The 5,807-nt window shown below is 37.9% G+C and overlaps 1 long non-coding RNA gene across 1 annotated transcript; it reads right to left on the bottom strand.

Annotated features, from left to right (window-relative positions):
* Nucleotides 1-404: 404 nt before the first annotated feature.
* Nucleotides 405-2,587, bottom strand: LOC127975827 (uncharacterized). Its single transcript, XR_008157627.1, has 3 exons — nucleotides 1,992-2,587; nucleotides 1,821-1,903; nucleotides 405-468 (listed from the first exon to the last, which is right to left on the bottom strand). It is a non-coding gene; the product is annotated as an uncharacterized LOC127975827 (long non-coding RNA).
* Between the last annotated feature and the right edge of the window lie 3,220 nt (nucleotides 2,588-5,807).

Genomic DNA, 5,807 nt, shown 5'->3' with positions numbered 1-5,807 from the left:
AACTGGACACTAGAATTCATTTTTCTTCAACATTTGAAGTCAATTGTGCTTGATTTAACTGCAAGTGTTGTATAGAAAACTGCTGATGTGGAGAAATTACTCTTGCTGCCACCAGATGGTGGTAAAAGTATAACTGAATCATAAATCCTCCTGAGACACCCAGAGTTCTTTGGGACTTTAAATGCTGTGATCCGCCTCAGAGCATATATTTGTTTTTGTTTTTTGCTTTTATAATAGAGGAAATTCGAATGTGAATCTGCTCATGTTTGCCATCTGGAGGTGTAACAGCAGAAACAAATGGAGGGGGTGAATACTTTCAGAAGGCACTACGGTGTCGGTGAACTGCTGAGTGTGAACCACGGGACGGAGGTAAAGAAATCACCTCGCCTCCTGACCCCAGACGACACGCATCAAACTGGAGCAGCTGTGGGACACGGGAAGGGGAAAACATCTGCAGTGGCTCAACGTCTGACATTATTAGATAGGAAATGCAAAAATAGAATAGAAAACAAGCATGAAAAGCATTAGAACAAGACAGGCATACACCACAAACAGAGTACAGATTATGCATAGGTGTTATTTCTATAAATAAATTCGGTAAGTATAATTTACAATGCTTTCAAGGTTCATTCATCCATGTTTCATGTACTGTAATATCATGAAAAAGGGGACACTGAATGGCCATTTTCCACTGTTTGGTATTATTCTTTAGGGTCTTCCTGATATGTCTGTATCACACTTTGGATAAAATTCCTCAGTGGTCATGTAAAACATCACCCATTTTACCTTGTCAGAAACAGTAATGTTTCTCAGCGAGCCGTTTCGGTGCTTGTCTCTTTAAATGAGCCGTTTCGGTGCTTGTCTCTTTAAATGATAATGAGCTACTGCTCACCCCTCCCCTCTCTTCTGTTTTTGTGTATTCTGTGGCAGCTACCAGCAAAAAGAAAACAATCCACTGCATGAAAATGAGAATATTAACTTTTACATCCAAATTTGAAACGCCATAAAATAGCAGAGATACTGGTAGAGATATGCTAATACAGGACAGTCTGTCAACGGCAGTGGGTGTGGCCTGAGCAGTATGATGCCATACTGTGCAAAAAAATCTAAACATTGAATAATGTTTCAGGAGTAAATGGGATTTAATTTTATTTACATTTATGTGCAAGCTTCTGTAAAAGTGAATTTAACCTTCAGTGTCTTCTTCAAGATTTAAGTGTTTTTTTCCATATAGTATTCACGTAAGATAAATTGGAGAGGTGAGTCTGCATTTGGGATCCTCGTCTGATTTTAATGCAACGTAAACTGTATAATAAAATGAAAGTCAACACACACAGTGAGACCTGAAGTCAAGCTAAAGAAACGGTTTAAAGTTGAACTGTTCATCTCCATCAGATGACACATAGATTAATGAAGAGGGCCATTGAAGCTCCTCTGACCCATAAACCCAAAGAGTAATGCTGCATTGAAGTCCGTTCATAGCTACCATATTTATGCATTTCGTTAAACTCATAATCACAAACATTTTATGAAAGCTCCATCATTGCCTCAACACTTAAAGGATGGAAATGAGATACTGCTACATATTAGCCTTTGAAGTCATTTCATAAGCATGCTCTGTGTGCTTTCTTCGTATTTGAAGATCATATAGAGGTGTATTAAAGTGTTGGTGTATGTTTAATTAAAGTAGAGAATTTTGGGAACTGCTACAATACTTCAACAGCCTGAATAACTAACTCTGTATATGACAAAACATATGCACAGCAAAGGCCATTTTCACTCATTCATGGTTTAGTTTTAAGATAAAAAGAACAGCTTACCGTGCCACTAAGAAGCTCATATTATAAAGCTCCAAGACTCCACCAATCACACGCCTCTGTGATTTCTGACACACCTCAAATCTCTGCTCCAATAACAAATACAACTTCTCATTACATCTCAAAAGAACAGAATATGTTAGTAATCGTGAAAACCTGTTTGAAATATTTCACCTGGTACACAGTACACCTCTTCCATTGCTTTTGGGTTAACTTCAGGCTGAACTTCTGTCCAAAGTATGTAAGACACGTCTCACCTGTGTGCAATATGTTTGAGCAACTGTTTGAAAATACTTAATCTTTATTTTGTCAAACACACACAGAAAAGAGATATTGGACAAAATGTCCATGCTGCATTTTCCAGACAATGACACTAAAAGGTGATTTACACTGTCAAACACAGAAAAGGACAAAAACATTTCATAAAAGTAAATAAACAGTCAATAAGTCCTATATTTCAAGCTTACTAAAGTCATGTGATGCATTGATAACAGACCAATATCACTTCGCTTCACTCCTCAAGTCTCATCAAAAAGGCCTAAAGCTGAATCCAATGGTAAATAACCAATACAGTTCAGCAACAATGATGTGATGGGAAGGCTAGCATTGTTAATGGTACAGCTGGCTTTTTTATAACTGGATCATTACATTTTTACTCTTCTTCAGATATAATTCGCAATTAATTTCTTTGGAGAAATTATGGAAAAATTGGTGTGAACATCTCATTTACATGGGATGACTTGCCATTTCTTCTACTACATGTTTGCAATTTTTTGTTCCTCATTCTATTACTGCCTAATGACTTCCAAAGCAAGTTACCTTTCTGAAAAATATTTGAAGGCTCCATTATGTTTAAATGTTAAGAAATATATATATTTTTTAATTCTGTTTAAAATGTTAGAATTTCTGCAAGAGATAGACTTACAATTGTGTGAAAACCCCTCAGAGCTGAGATAAAAAGTTACATTTTTATACCTTTTTTATATTTTTATACTGTGACAGAAATAAGCTTCCTCAAGAATCAGACTGATGTGCATCACAGGCATCCAATCAGAATCTAGATTCTAAACTACCTGTTTTATCAAATTAGTAAACATGGACACAATGCACCATGGCTCACCTTTGCCCCTGAGATCTGTCACATAAAACCTACATGTGACTCAGTGTTTCCATCTGAACAAAGTCTCTCACGGGCCTCCTTTGCGGACGAGGCTTTAACCCGAATAAAACCAAAGTTCATATTCACCAAATATTGAAGAACAAACACCATGTGAGATACTGTACTCACTACTTTCTCATGAAGGAAAAGTATTCATCCTGTAATGTTAATTCTTCTAACAAAACACATTATTTTACATAATTCACAAAGCAGCATTGAAAAAAAAATAATAAATACTGCAGACCTGATGTATTAATTCCTAATAATTCCTGATGTATTAATACCCAAGACTGGAGACAAGCTACCTAATCACTGTTCACTGCCAACATACACATGAACATACACGATGTCAAAGAATACATAAGACTTAACATAATACATACATAAGATGATCTGAACAAGATTTGAATTTATAAGTAAATCATAATGTGAACTTATAACATGTTCTGTAAAACAACAAAGCGTCACAACAGATCAGAACAGAAAAAAAATCTGTGAGTGTAAAGCTATAATAATAATAATAATAATAATAATAATAATACAATATATTTAAAAAACTATTAAATAAGCATAGTACATGTTATGCTAATTGCCAAGGCAACGTTCCCCTTTTCTAAACAGTACAAAAAATACCTCACCCTAACCCTAACCCTAACCTAAACTAAATAAACTAAAAACTTAAACTTAATAAAAGTTCAAGTGGTAGAGCATTGTGTTAGCAGCACAAGGTTTTGGGTTCTATTCCAAGGGAACACATGTTCCAGCACAGCTGGAGGAAAACAAAACTAGAGGTATTTTGTATTCCTTGGCGGGAAAGTAACCTATCCTACAAAAAAGCAAAAAACTAGATCCGATTACTTTTCTTCTCTTTTAGAAGAAAACAAACATAACCCCAGGTATTTATTCAATACAATGGCTAAATTAACGAAAAATAAAGCCTCAACAAGTGTTGACATTTCCCAATATCACAGCAGTAATGACTTTATGTGAATTAACTACTTTTCTTCTAATATTGATACTACTAGAGATCAAATGTTAACCTTTCAGCCATCAGCTACAGTATCACAGACAGTGCACTATAAACCCCTGAGGAGCAGTTCCACTCATTTTCTACTATAGGAGAGGAAGTAATTGTATAAACTTGTTAAATCATCTAAACCAACAACATGTATATTAGACCCTATACAAGGGCTACTCAATTAGCGGCCCGAGGGCCACATGTGGCCCAGAAGCAACCTTGACTGGACCAAAAGTGCAGAGTTTGATTGCATCTTACAACCGGAGTAGCATTACCATGGTGCGGTCATTCACAACCCAAGAGAAAGCTACCACAGCATCCCTTCATGTTTCCTGGATATTGGCAAAAAAGAAAAGGAGCTGCTCGGCCTGAAGGACACACAACTGGCAATATAGTCTATGAGAATTTTTTTTTTAAGACAATGGTCTGGATATAAAGTGTGTGTGCATCCTTGTGACAGAAGGGGCTCCATCCATGACAGGGAAAGTGAATGGTTTGGCAGCATGTTGGTCCGCTGTTGCGCCTCAGTTGATCTCCTTACACTGCATTTTGCATCAGGCATCAGTGCATGTGCACTAAACTGTGCGGGGAGCTCAAAACGACAATGGACAGCGTGATGGCTACAAAAAAAATTTTCTCTCCACATCAAGCCTCCAACACTGCTTATTCCGCATGCTGTTGTCAGAAATGTCTGCTGAGCATAATGACCTGCTTTTGCATAATGACGTGAGGTGGCTGTCCAAAGGCAAAGCACTGGAGCGTTTCTGTGGTCTAAGAGAGGAGATCGTAACTTTCCTCCGCAGCAACAAGCAAAAAAAGGCAGAAACGCATCTGATTTGCATACTGGACAACAACTTCATGGCCGATGCCTGCTTTCTGAGCGACATATTCAGACACCTGAATGATCTCAATTTGGGACTACAAGGCAGAGACAAAACTGTAATCGACCTTGTGGAACAGATGCGCGCATTCCCAGTTAAACTGGACCTTTTCGCAACTGATTTGAGCACAGGCCGAATGCTGCATTTTACAAACCTCCGCAAATGTATCTCATCCCCCGCACAAATCATGGATGTGATGACAGATTTCGCTGCGAGGTTGATAAAGAACTGCTGATCGATTGGATGGACTTGTTCTGCCCACAGAGGTGGCCGTTTTTGTCAGAGACCCGTTCACTGATGCAATAGAAGGGGACTTATCCATCAGAGCAAAGAAAGTAGTCCCTTCCATTGACGAGGGGAAATTCACACTGGAACTTGTTGACATGCAATCATCTGTAAACATGGCACAGGAGATTTGCACTAAAGGGCCTGCAATGTTTTGGACTGATGTCAACGTACATCAGTTCCCTAACATTAAGAAAGTAGTGATCATCATTCTCAGTATGTTTGGATCAACATACACATGTGAGTCAAGTTTTTTTACACATGAACTCCTTAAAAAGCAACTCCCGTTGCTCCCTGACTGACAGTACTCTCCACCAATGCCTTTGGATTGCATTGACAACTTATGAGCCTAAAGTCACATCTCTCGTTAAAAACAAAAAATGTCACTTCTCCCACTAAGTCAGCAGGGTAACTGTGGCCTTCATCAATATGTGTAGCATAGTTATGCCTAATCATACATGTGGTGATTTAAAATAAAGCCTACTACTGTGTATTATTTTGTTTTATGCACTTTGTGTTCAGATTTGGGATCAGGCCTAGGCAAGAGGTGCCTAGATCATTTTTTTTTTTCTTTTGTAAGTGTAAAAAGTAGGGGCTACCTCAGATTCTGTTCAATCAGGTCCACTTCCATCAAGTTTATTTATGAC

This window comes from Carassius gibelio, chromosome B17, assembly GCF_023724105.1.
Source record: "Carassius gibelio isolate Cgi1373 ecotype wild population from Czech Republic chromosome B17, carGib1.2-hapl.c, whole genome shotgun sequence".
NCBI lineage: Eukaryota > Metazoa > Chordata > Actinopteri > Cypriniformes > Cyprinidae > Carassius > Carassius gibelio.
Note: the sequence above shows the minus strand (reverse complement) of the source record. Positions and strands in the feature narration are given on the sequence as shown.